Consider the following 13,840-nt stretch of genomic DNA (forward strand, 5'->3'; position numbering starts at 1 on the left):
AGCCTATTAATATTGGTAGTAGTGTCCCTTCCTAGGCAATTCATCAGTTGACAACATTTAATAAGCACCTACTATGTGCCAGGCATTGTGCTAGATGCTAGGGAGATATAGATAAAAAAGAGTTTCTGCCCTCAGGAAGCTTATGTTTACTGCTTATTTTACACAAAGCATAGTTATCTTAATTTCTCTGGAAACCTCCAGTTAAAACAAGTTGAAGGAACAGAAGGATAAAACAGAAGTGATTGTATTGAATAGGGTGGGGATTAGGGAGAAGTCAAGAGCCTCCCCCATCTGAGGGCTTCACTGAAGCAGGAGACACTAGAATAGCACCACAGCCTGGGGGCATCAGTAAAACATTTTTAATTTCAATCTTTATGAAATAGGTTACATCTTCTCCTGCCTTAGAAATATAATTATTTACCAGGAAGTTTGAGCCTGAGCTTAAATTAAGTTTACCTCCAAAGAAGGAATTATAACATTTGGTGGGTGCTCCTGTGCTGTTGTTAGTTGTCAGGAATATTGTACCTTCCAAGAAAAAAACCTCTTGGTAAATAATTGGTTTCTATCCAACTTCTTATGAAAGGGAAATCTGTAATATATGCCAGAAAGACTCCCATTAAAATGGTTTGTCTTTCATAGTAATTATTATTTAAAATGTTAGGTCTCAATTAGCTGCAGAATTCACTTATCCCAAATGTTTTTTTCTCCCATCAGTGCTAGATAAACTGACATTCCTCTAATTGTTAAAGGACTCCTGTCTTCCAAATGAATCATCTTTTTAAAAGCTTCAGTTGAGTCACAGATTTCTGAATGTTATCATTTTATTCAGCTGTCCCTCTGAGTTGTTTTCCTGTTGCAACTAAATGAAAATTAACTCAGTTTCAACACATGGGAATTGGTTACCAATTTTGTGTAAAGTAATATATACTACTGCTTAGGGTGAGAAGAGAGTTGCTCAGAGCCACAATTATTTTTTAACAGATTTGCTTCTTAGGTGGTTGGAGTTAGGAATCTCTAAAAAGAATTAGGAATTATTTAGAAAGAGTTTCTTTTCTATATAATACCCCTTTTAAAAATTATTTTAAAGTTTAACTTATTACTGTGATATAATCTTGTTTGACTGTGATCCTCTTTTTCTTGTTTTGCCTTATAGGAAAAATGTAACGATTCCTGTTAGTGCTGATTACAAACCTAGCCCGGAACAAGGGAACCATTCTGAGGAAAGCAAGTGTATGATTTCAGTAAACTAACGTAACCACCAATCTGGCCTATTATTTTTTAGTTTTAATGTTAAGCACTTTTCTAGTTACTTTCAATGTAGCTCCTTTGCCAGCTGAAAACAAAGCTGTTAAGTTGGAATTTTGGTGTTTTAAGATAAGGCTTATTAATTAGCATCCTTACATACACCTTTACACCTGTATGGTGCTTAAAATGGAAATGAAGATAATACACACGTTGTGGGTCTGCCCAGGTCATCACTGCATTTAGTGTAGGGTGTCAGAAGGAAGATGGCAAAATACTATTTTAAGAAAAAAAGTTTTGCAAATGCACTTATAGGAATAAGAAATCTGTAATCCCACAGCTGCCTGTGATTCATTCCTCTGAGGCCTGCTCCATGTTCACTGAGGCCTGTGTACCCATGCCAAACTGAGCTCTTCTCCCCACCTGGCACCATATGCCTTTCTGATCAACCATCCAGACTGTCTTGGGCTGGAAATTTGTTTTACTCTGTCTTTTTGTGGGTTCTGCTGCTTTAGAATTTATTTAGAGCCATTTTTTTTTTACCGGTATTTGGAGGGGTTTGGGGGAGAGCTCAAGCAAGTCACTGCTTTCATGCCACCATCTTGGCTCCGCCCCCCTCAGTGATTCATACTCGCTGTTATTCAGAATTCCTATAGTTTCACTGTATTCCTTTAAGATTCGTTTTAAAAGCCCTATTGGCTGATCCCTTTACATGTATTCAATGAGGCTTAACTTTTTTTTTTACACTCTTCTAGATTTTTGTCTGCAACCCTTTTTGAAACCTGAGAAACTACTTGGTAATTGAATATTTATGGTATCATAGAATTTTACTTTAAAAGAATCATTATTTCTTCCATAAAGTTGGTAACCTCCCCCCTTCCTTAATTTGGGAATATTCTATATTACTTGTCAGTGTCCGTCCTTCTGCAAAAGCAGCCACTGACAATTCAACTCAAGTTAAAAAGGCAGTAATTGCTCAAATATCTGGAGTGAAGACTTCCAGAAAGATTTTCTAGCAAAGGTTGGAGACCCACTTGTCAGCTTTGCAGGGGTTTCATTTAGGTACAGGTTCTCTAGATCAGGAATTCATAACCTGGCCTTCACGGACCTGGAGAACTTCAGAAAGGACCATAAACTTGGATGTGGAAAAATAATTACATCTGTATTTTGATATTTTGATTGGTTTCCTTTGCAATCCTAGGTATTTTATACATTTAAAATACTTCAGAAAAGGGGTCCATGGCACACAACAAAAGGTTAACACTTCACCCTCCCACCCCTCCATCTATATTGTCACTTGAGGTTCCTTTCCACATAGGATTCTGTGAAAACCTTCTTATCTTGGGCCCTCTAGTGGCAAGGCCACCACAAACCATGTGGACATCACACTGTGAGTGACTTTAAAGGGCAACTCCCCAGACTGCCAGGAAAGGGAGGAAGAAATTAAGAGGGAAATTGGCCTTGTGTGTCAAACTAACAGAAGAAACATAAGTTTAAAGCCTTATTTTATAGGTGAGGAAACTGAGGGCCAGAGAAGTTTAAATGAGTTACCCAGAGTCACACAGTGTCCAAGGTGGAATTTGAATCTAGGTCTTCCCAATTTCAAGTCCAGTGCTCTTATCCATTATACCCCTTAGCCGTGTATACAATGTATATAGACTAGTTTACTGTCCCAGTTTTGTTTGTCCTGTCCTTTATGCCTTCTTATTCTCAACCTCATGGAATTGAATGGGAAGGAGGAGTTGAAAAATAGACATGACAAGCAATGCAGAAAAAAATTTATTAGTGCATTTAACCTTATTATAGATTTAATTGTTTTATAGCACCTCAAAATTACAAAGAAAAGGCAAAACAGGACTGGAATCAAATCACATGGATTCATTCACATGTCCAGAGAGCATTTATCCATTAGGTTGTCTCTTACCTCTGAGTTTCAGAAGCTTCAGTGCAGTTGCAGTTGGTTACTAAGAAGTGTGGTCTTTTTTTTCCCCCCATGATTCATGCTACAACTAACCAATCAGCCTTGCATAGGGTTCCAGGACTGCTGCTTTTCCCCCTACATCATAACCGATTTCAAATGGTGCTAGACAAAAACAGACTCTGAACACCAAGAGAAATCGGTCAGCCTGTGTAAGAGAGAGGTCCAGTAGGGTTTGTGGAATTCTGCTGTATTATAACAATGGCTGACATCTTTGCATGTACAAATAACCTCAAATTTTCAAGCAAGTAATAGAACAGTTTTTGCCCGGGGGATGCTATAGCTACCCTTCTCATTATTCCAGAAAAACACATCACCACTCAATTGAAGACTAAAATCATGACATTCATTAACCAAGAAGTGTTTATTTTATGAAACTATGAGGACCCTACCACGCTTGGGCAGGACTGTTAACTAACATTCAAAAAGAGTATTATCATATTTATAAAATACTGTCATACATCCTCACAACAACCCTGTGAGGTAGGTAGGTAGTGAGTATAATATCCATTTTGAAGAAAAGAAAACTGAGATTCAGAGCCTGTGACTAGTCCAAGCTCCCACAGCTAGTAACTGGTTGAGATTAGAACCTCAGGTCTTGAGATCCCCAATCCAGTGTTTTGGTTTGTTTTTGTTTTTTCAATTGAGCTATGCAAAACTGGCCTCAGTTCCTTATGGCATTATCATTGGAGCTAACACCTTGAACGTGATCCTACCCCTTAGTTTGATTTTTATGACAATTATCCTCTTGTGGAGGGAGTCTTTTCCTAGTTCAAATGGCAAATCTAAAAAGCAGATGAGCCACTAAAACGTATGTCCTTCCTTGCCGCAATTCTTACTCCTAAAACACTGATTTCAAATGGTGCTAGATACAGAGATGGAAAAATCTAAGCCACCATGTGAAACCAGCTTCCAGAAGAAGAGCAACATCCTGAAGAGGGGGAAGCCTCAGTCTCTGTTCTGAGATGGAAGGTCTTCTTCCTCCTCCACTGGTGACAAAAGGTGCAATTATGATCATGGCACAGAAGGAGATAGAATTAACATAATGGCGACTAGAACAATGCAGAAACCACCCTCCTATTTTCTAAGAGGTGGCAACACAAACCCCTTTCTGTATTAACTTTATACTATCAGACCAAAAGAGATCAGATTAATCATGTTGTTGTAGACATAAACAGGAGTTAAAGGCTCTTATTGCAATGCACCATTAGCTCTCATATGACAAGGACATTTTCCCCACCTATACCAGCATTTTGCCTCCTTCCATTGAAGGAGATTTAGCACCCACCTGTGGTTTCTTCTCCAGCCTGTGCAGGAACCATTGACAGTTTTAGTTGAGGAGCCCATCTCACGTATAATATAGATGGGGGGATTTTCCTGGTTTGCCTGTAAATGGGCCTCCCAAAAGATTTTTCTAAATCAGGCCATATGCCATGCATTAATTCTCCCCATACTTCCCCTTCCTTCCCCTTTCTACCTAGATCAGGGGTTCTTTAAGTGTGGTCTGTGAACTTTAAAAAAAAACTATTTTGACAGTTTTAATAATAGATAGAATTTGTTTCCATTTTAATCCTATTTTAATTTCATGTTGGGCATTTGAAAACAAACTCCAAAACCCTGTGTTTGAAGGAAAGGGCATTCTGACAGGTCAGATGTTCTCCCCACTGTCTCTAATACAATCCCCTCCTGCCCACCTTCTTTCTTATACTAGGAGGTACTGGGCATGTTAACTAACCTCAGACTAGCAGTTCTGCCCACTGCCTGGGCACACACCTGGCAGACAGCACACGAAGCTGGGCATGCCCAGTGACGTTGTTCCACTTTCCTCTTTAGGGGGGAAGAAGGGATGGGGCTGGGCCAGTCATGGGGTAGGTTCTGAGCTCAGCGCCAACTTTCAAGCATACCCTCTTGCCTACTTCCCCTACAGCATGATATGGCTAGAAGCTGGACCCGGGCTGCCCACCAGCCCCACTTTGTTATCGGGACCTGTCTCTGCTAGTCTTATGACCAGGAACAGTAAGTGGGGGAGGGAGAGCTGGAGGAGGAAGTTTCACAGTCTAGTGCATTCCCATGGGGGGGGTGGAGAGAAGGGGAAGGGGGAAGGAAAGGAAGGAAGGAGACAAAGGGGAGGGGAGGGAGGGGGAGAAGTAAAGGGACATGGGGGGACAGAGAGAGAGAGAGAGAGGAGGAAGGGAATGAGGGGGAGAAGAGGGGGGAGAGAAAGAGAGAGACATACATAGACACTTCTCTTTAATGAACTCTGATGTCTCCCCTTTCATTTCTTTTTCTTTCCCCTCCTGTCAGGAATGACGATTGCTGGTGGGGGCGGGTGCCCAGGTACCAAGCCAACTGGGCTCTCGCCCGGCTCTATCCCAGGCCTGGCAATCTCCCTCTGGCCGTTACCCATCATGCACTTCTGCCTCTTTCGGGGAGACCTCGCCCTCTTGTTTTCAAAGTTTTATAACAGTACTGTTTGTTGTGGAGCAGATTAAATTCTTTAGAGGTTGGGGGGTGGCTGGAGAAGAGTGAGAAAGTCTACTGGAGCCAAGAGATTAAATTAATTCCTTTCTCAACGCAGAGTTCACCTGTCTTGGAAAGGGACCAGCAGCCAGGAACATGTGTTCTCTCTCTCTGCCCTCTACCCTCATGCCCTCCTTCTCTTCCTGTCCTGGGGAGGCACTCTGAGTCTGGCAAGGACATGCCTGGTTGCATGATCAAGGGCTGGGGCTTTAATGGTCAATGAGCCAGGGTTTGAGACAAAATGAAAGCAACTGAAGAGAACAGGAATGGAGAAACTGACCTGTCCCTCCCCCACCTCCCTATGACCAGCTGAAGATCACTGAACCCTGAAAATGCCCCAGGCACTCCTATCCTGATGATGGGATTGCTCATCTTCCCCAAGGCTTTGCACCTTGGTCCTGGACCATCCTGAGGTCCTATGGGCAGCGCCTTGGAGCTCAGTCTGGGCAGACAGCTTCTGAAATGAGCTCTGGCTTATATATAAAACTTTTTTTAAAGGTTAAGTGACTCAACACATTTTCATAAAAATGTGCCCTAATGCACATTAATCAGTATAATGCAATGTGCTGAATATATGATGAATGAATTATGAGAAGTGCATATGTAAGCCGTTCTCTACACACAAACATGAGGGGAAGCAAGGGCTGGTGGACAGAACACTGGCCTCAGTCAGGAAAACCTAGGTTCAACTCGCCTCTGACACATACTGGTGTGACACTTGGCAAATCACTTCACCCTTCAATGCCTTAGTACAGAAATGGGGAATGTGTGGCCTGCAGGCCCCACCTAAAGACCTACAGACTGAATGTTCTCTAGACCAATGATATCATTGCCCCCAAACTTAACCACATATCTATCCACACACAGCCTGCCCCTATGCATATATCTCTATCAACTTACATGCACATGTCAGAGGAAGTTCACATGGCTGTGGGTGTGTGGTCTATGAATGGAGCGGGAGAAAAATGAAGAGTCAGGAAAGACAGATTGTGGGAAGAACTTTAGATTTTGAGCCCAAAGAGCTGGGTTTCAGGTCCGGCTCTGCTACCCAGGCAAGCCACGACCTCTCTGAGCCTCAATCTTCTCATTTTTAAAAATGGATGGGAAGGAATACACTTTTGGAAACTTTACAGCACTACAGAACTGTGAGCTATCCTAATCACTGTCCACTAAAACCCTGTTGGCTCCTTTCCTACACTTTCTAGTAGCCCAGGAGGGAAACACCAAAGGCAGAGAGAAGTATGCCACTGCCCCGCCCCCTGATCCCCTGATGATGGAATGCAATGGAGAAGCATCTATTAGGCCTCTATAATGTGTTGTGCATTACGGTAAACATAAAAAAGCAAAGACAGTCCCTACTTTCAAGTAGTTCACACAAACAACAGATTTTGCTCTTCTATTAAAATCTATACTTACCTGTAGCCTTATTGATGTTTTCAGTCTCTGGACCTTCCAGTTCATATCTAAGAAACATGCACACATGCTTCCTGTTCTCCATGTGAGGCCTCACCTTAAACTGCTAATACTCATCCACCAGTACCCAAGCCATTTCAGCTGGAGAGATGGTCATTTCCCTGTAGATCTCTACCTTATCTGCAGGTAGGGCTACAAGGCAGGCGGGGGATGCACTTCACCCCTCCAACCTTCAAAAATCATCTCTGGATAATGGTGCCAGGCTCACACCTTTCATTGTGTCAGGCCACAGAGCTCCCTCCCACACATCTTCAGAATCCCTGGCTGTGGGGGAGGTGGGCAGTGCCCAGGCCTGTGGCTACAGGTCCCACCCAGCCTGAGGCTCCCCCCTGGGAGGGATTGGTGGGAACATGCCCTGTTGGGCCTCTTTTCTTTTTTTTTTTTTTGCCCTCATAAAAAAAGCTATTTCTGGGGCAAGTTCCAGGAGCCCACACAGTCAGGTTATGGGGTAGGTTGCCAGGACAAAGCTATTTACAACAACACAAGCCTCTTAGCTCAGCAGCTACAGCAGAGAACAAAGAGAAGCCCAGAAGCAGAAAGGGGGTGAGTGCCACGGTACCCCTATAGTCCTACAGCGATCTGAAAATATGGCAGTCATAGAACTACGCCAGGGCCAAAAAAGGCTCTTGAAAAGTCACTTACACCTAGCACTCCACTTCCATAAATCCCTAGCCTGAAGTCAACTCTGATAAATCAGCCCCTTCTTCTAGAAAACCCCAGCTACTGTCTACTGATCTAGTTTCTCCTGATCTGATCAGGAAGTTCTGCCCAATGTCTAACTGAAATCCACTACACTGCAGCCTTCTGCCTATCTACCTCCACGAGCTGTTCCTTGTCCCCCATGGAGCATCCCCTCAGAGACTGGAGGGCTGCTGCTTAGCACATAAGAACAGTATTTCAAGAGACTCACTGAGAGGTCACTAAGAAGAGGAAGCCCCACCTCCCTTCTCACCTTCCCCAGCCTCACAGAGTCACTGAGCACCACCAGTGGACTCCTCTGTGAAAGGAAATTGCTTTAACCCCACTTCTTACTGCACATTTGAAAACAAAACTTCACCAGGAAACTCAGACAACAGGAACCAAATACAACCCTTCAGTCTGGGTCATCCCAAAGACTCAGCAAAGCAATGCTCCTTATTTCTGTCACTCCATCCCCATGAACGTCCCACCAGCTCACAGTTCCTCTATCACCCAAAGCCATAATGGTCAAGGAATGCAAGTTGACAAGAAGTAGGGCTTTATAAACTCTCTCTCTCTGTCTCTCCCGTGCCCCGCCCAAGCCCAGGCCCAAAAAGCAGGGATTCTGTCACTCAAAATCCATATTTAAATGAGCCCCAAAACAGAACTCTTAAATAATAATTGCTCCAATGCTTCAGGGATCTATGATTTAATTGGTGTGGTTGCACCCTCCAAGGAAGCAGATGGCAACCTCTCCACACCTTAGCAGATATAGTCTATTTGCTTCTGTAGCCAAAAGAATTCATCACCTAGTGACCAGCCTTCTGGTTGACCAGCCTCTCAGCACTTCTCCAAGCTGATCTTTGGAAGACAGCCATATAGGCCTTCACAGGGCCCAATTAAATATAACGTTTTGAGACTTGGATGGATCTCTGAGCTCAACAGTCTAACTCCCTCATCAGGGCAGAGTGAGGACCCCTCCACGCCTCTTCCTCCTGTGTCATTCATTCTCATTCTGTCTTTCCAAGTCATTCAAGGAAGATCCAGCCAATGAACTGGAGACAACCTTTAGATAATCTTCAGTGGACCTGTGACCTCATCAATGTGGTTACTTCCCCCAACTATGAATGCCATCTCTTTCTCATAATCCATGTCATCCCCATAAATCTCCCTCACCCTTACCTTCCCAAAGAAGAAGATCTTGGTTATTACTTGCCAAGAAAAAAGAGCCCATTCCTCATGAGCTCCCTTTCTCCCCTATCCTATGTTTCAAAACTTGGTCCATTCTCCTCTTCTTGGAAACCATTTCCTCTCCATGGCTTTTGATGATAATGTTCTCTCCTTATTCTCCTACCTGTCAAACCACTCCTTTTAAATCACTTTGCTCCACCAACTTTGCCTAGTATATCTTAAGCCTCTATTGAAGGCCCTCTTCTTTTCTCTCTTTATGTACTATATTGGTGAGCTTATCAGCTCTCCTGGAATCCAATATCATCCCCCTGCAGAAGCCTCTCACATCAGTATATCCAGCACTAACCTCTCTTCTGAGCTCCAAGCCTGTTTTACTAACTGCTTGTTGGACACCTCCAAGTGGATGTCTCATAGGCCTCTCAAATTCAACTTGCCCCAAACAGAACTCATTATCTTTCCCCTTACACCTAGCCATCCTCCCTGTCTCTTCACAACTTGGGAGTCACCCTTGACTCTTCCTCTTCCTTCACTCCCTATACTCAATCAGTTGCAAAGTCTGTTGATTCTACCTCTTCTACATTTCTTAGATCACCACCCTAGTTCAGGCAGTCATCATTTTCTGCCTAGACTATTGCAATAGTCTCCTAATGGAACTTGCAGTTTCCAATCTCTCCCCTCTCTAATCCACTCTCTACATAATTGCCAAAATAAATTCTCCAAACCCTAACTCTGATCATGTGACTCCCTTGCCCAAAAACTGTCAGGGGCTCCTTATTATCCCTAGGATGAAATACAAATTCTTCCCCTTGGTATTTAACGTCCTACACAACATGGCTCCCATCTACCTTTTCAGGACGAGTTTACTCTCCTCCACACCCTCTTGGTTCCAGCCAAACTGGCCGACCTCCTGTTCCCTGGAGTGGGCCCTTCCATCTCTCACCTCCGTGTCTTTGCAACTTTCCCCTCTTCACCTCCCCTTGTTAGAATCTCTAGCTTCCTTTGAGGTTCAGCTCACTGACCCTTTTCTACAAGAAACCTTCTTGATCTCTTTAACTGTTGAATTTCTCTTCTCCCTTCATCCCAAACAATCATCTCTATATTTATGTTTATATGTTGTATCCCACCCCCACCTCAGTTGAAAGTTATGTTTCTTGAGGATGGGGACCATTTTCTATTTTGACTTTGACTCCTCAGCACCAATCAGTGTCCTTGCACACAGTAGGTGCCTAACAAATGCTTATTGGTTTGGACCAGAAATCTTCCACAGGGATTGCTTACCTTCAGATGGATACCAACAGAGCCAGCAGACTGCACACTGGTTCTCTCTCACTCTCCACATGATTGGCCCACTTTCCCTGGTTATACATCTTGCCGACAACATTCCTTATGCCAATTCTCTTGCACAACTCATGTCTGGTGATACGCGGCAGCCAACTCAAGTCCCCCACAATCACTTCTCCATTGCCCTTGGCATGACCCACAGCTTTCGTTCTACAGAGACTTGGTGTTTGGTGACTCATCGCCACATGGCATCCTTGGACAACTGTTGTTAGAAGAGGCCTTTGTTTCAGACCCATCGAGCCTATAAATCCATTCAAACCCATAAATAACAGTATACATTCTCTTAAAGAGTAAATCAATGAAAGCAAATGCCCTTCCCCATCATTATGGAAACACTATTGACCTGAACAGAGCATATTTAAATTAATTCCAGTTGTAGTAGTGAAAGTGCTCAAGAGGCCACATAGATCATTTGCAAACCTGAGTATGTGACTTAACTGTCAGGGGCTAATGGGTATCTGTGTCAGGTGGTAAAGTACATAGAGTGATGAGATCAAATCCTGCCTCAGACACTTAGTTGCTGTGGGGCCCTAAGCAAGTCACAACCTCTCTGGGCCTCTGCATCATCTTCTATAAAATATGAGGACTGAACTCAAAGACCCCCAACATCCCTTCCAAGATCTATATCTATGATTCTATGAGCCTATTCATAAAAAGTTCAGAAAAGCAAAATCTACCAGAGGCCTGAAGACTTCAGAGATAGCACCTCCTACATGGTGTGTTAGTATACTGTTCCTTATTCAGGGAAAATGAAAGTACAAGAAAATATCCCCTTCAGTATCTTACTGCTCACCTTCTCAATAGGTGAGGAAGGGAGAGGATTTGGAACTCAGAATTTAAAAAATGAACATAAGAAAATTAAAAGGTAATTTTTAAAAAGAAAATATCCCTTTTAGGTATGTAGTTTAATTTAATAAATTGAAGCACTCTCAAAAATATAATTGTGATACTGAAGGTGGTGCATTAGGTAAGATGTTTGTTGGCTGACTCCAATAACCGACAACTTGGAAGTATGTTAGGGGAGATTCACAGCTTCATTTACCTTACTTAAGACAAGACACATATCTCAAAGGACTCCCTTACGATGTTTTAAATAGCATTTAATAAATAAACACCCAACTGAATGGAATCCTTTCCTAATGGGAATGAGCTTGGGCTAATTCTGTGTCTTCAGGAGCTTCAGCAGTGAGCACAGTCTCTCAGTGGTAAGATTCTACCATGGGCAGCCAATCCTCCCAGTATTAAACATGCAAAGCTAAATGCATCTTAACTTTGCCTCATGCCAACTGTGCAACTTAGTTGAGTAGGGAAAAGGCAAAACCACTAGAGGAAAAGAATATTACAACCTGGCTCCCCCAGCTAAGAAATAAAACTCCAGTTCTAACCTGCCCAGATGGTCAGAGCAGCACAGAATGTCTGAGCCAGAAGGGCTAATTTAGAGAGAATTAGTCTAAATCCTTCCTCTGCAAAGGAGAAAACCAAAGTCTGGGGGGAGGACAGAAGGACTTGTCCAAGGTCATGCAGCTAGTTTGTGGCCAAACTGGCCCAGTCCAGTACAGCTCCTCTCACCTATCCTGAGCTCAAAAGAGAAACTCACAGGTTATAATCATAACCTGGTAAATGTCTCCAATACAGGCAGACAGATGGTTTCTAGAGAAATTTGCTTCAGGAATTCAAAAGATCAGTGATTTAATCAGTTCATTCCAATCCAATAAGAATTTAGTCAGTGGCTAATATGTGCAAAGAACTGTGCTGGTCCTGGAGACAGAAAGATAGAATGAAAAAGGATGGCCTGCCTCACCTCCCCCCTCCCCATCTCTCACACACATCATCGTCAATATGACATCATCTATCATCACATATATATGTATATATACATATACATATATATAATATATTCAAAGTTTTCAAAGTAATTATAGAGTATGTATGTATGTATATATCTTTAAGGTTTTCAAAGTATTTTACGTGTTATCACATGTGTATATCTCATGCATATAATCTCATACAGGTACCTGTAGATACATCTATGTCAGCTATTATTATTATAGAAATACGAGTTATTATTATTATTAGAGGAGAGTTTTAATGGTGGCAGCTAACTGGAGACATGGCTTTTGAAATACCACATTCATTCTTCAGAGAAGCTTTTGCAGGCCCCCTGACCCCCAGGAGCTCCTGCCCACGCAACCTTTGAGACGGCAGGGCAGTGGCAGCAGTACACCACTAGGGGGCCACACTATCCCACCTTCCAAGACACCACTGGGGAAGACCAGTCATTGGTCCTTTCCACATTTTTCCCCAAGAGTGGTTTAAAACCAAAAAACTGAAGCGGTTATGGTGGCTGTTGGTAGGTTGGTTTTTCCCCCGTGGATGGGATCATAGATGGGCTCTGAGGTTGGACTAAAAGAGAAAACTTCCTGAGACTAGGGCAGGTGACTCTGCAAGGAGGCACATCCTCTCTGGGAATAGATAGTCAGAAATGCCTTCTCTGAACTCTCTGTCCAGCATCCACAGGAATCTCCATCCAACAACCCAATATTCTCTTCCATGGGCCCTAAAAAAGACCCATCTTCCTAGGCTACTGGTACTCCCTAGCCATCTCCCTTTCCCTAAACTCACCACCCAGGAGGGTGTCATGAAGAGGAGTGGGTGGCCTCTATTAATTTAGTTAAACAAGCAATTTCCAGTTTTGAGAGTCTGTGATTCTGCAATTTCAGGAAGACCTGAGTTTGAATCCTACCTTAGACACTAGCTATGTGACCATGGATAGGTCTTTTTACAGCCTCAGTTTCCTTACCTGCAAAATGTGAATAATGATAGCACTTACCTCCTAGGGTTTTTGTGAGGATGTGTAAACTGCTTTATAAACTTTAAAACATGATATAAATGCTAATTATTATTATTATTCTTTACTGGGCATCTAAATGGTGCCATGAGTTACATGTGAGAAGCATGAAACAAGGTCTTCATCATGACGAGCTTATGAAAAATGAGACTCCTAATAAATCAAGCAATTGGGCAACAATGTGAGGGACCATAAAGGAAAGGAGGCATAGTCGAGAAAGAGCTGGTCTTGAAGCCAAAAAACCTAGGTTCCAGTCCTGTCTCCCATACATATGGGCTGTGTGATCCTGGGAAAATTATTTACTTTCTCAAGTTTCTAGGTCAGCGGTGTCAAACTCTCCAGCAGAAACAGGGGCCACTAAACCTTTCATAACGATCCCTGTGGGCCGCTTATTGACTTAGTTTAAAAATCTAATACCATTTTTGTGGTATTTTTAAATTTATTTTATCAATTATTCCCCAATTATATTTTAATCAGGCTCCCTGAACTGGAGAGTATTGTGGTGGGTCACATATTTGACAACTATGCTCTAGGGCATTCTCTTAAGAGAGAAAGGAGGAGGCTTTTTC

General features: G+C 42.7%; 1 protein-coding gene and 1 long non-coding RNA gene across 2 annotated transcripts in view; both read left to right on the forward strand.

Moving 5' to 3' along the window:
• The window catches only part of LOC110203606 (complement receptor type 2-like), a 126,953-nt gene that overhangs the window by 85,414 nt on the left and 27,699 nt on the right, over nucleotides 1–13,840 (forward strand). The gene's annotated exons all lie outside the window — the stretch shown is intronic.
• Nucleotides 5,043–6,329, forward strand: LOC144457804 (uncharacterized). Its single transcript, XR_013487317.1, has 2 exons — nucleotides 5,043–5,236; nucleotides 5,525–6,329. It is a non-coding gene; the product is annotated as an uncharacterized LOC144457804 (long non-coding RNA).

This window comes from Phascolarctos cinereus, unplaced genomic scaffold, assembly GCF_003287225.1.
Source record: "Phascolarctos cinereus isolate Bilbo 61053 unplaced genomic scaffold, phaCin_HiC Scaffold_5;HRSCAF=322, whole genome shotgun sequence".
NCBI lineage: Eukaryota > Metazoa > Chordata > Mammalia > Diprotodontia > Phascolarctidae > Phascolarctos > Phascolarctos cinereus.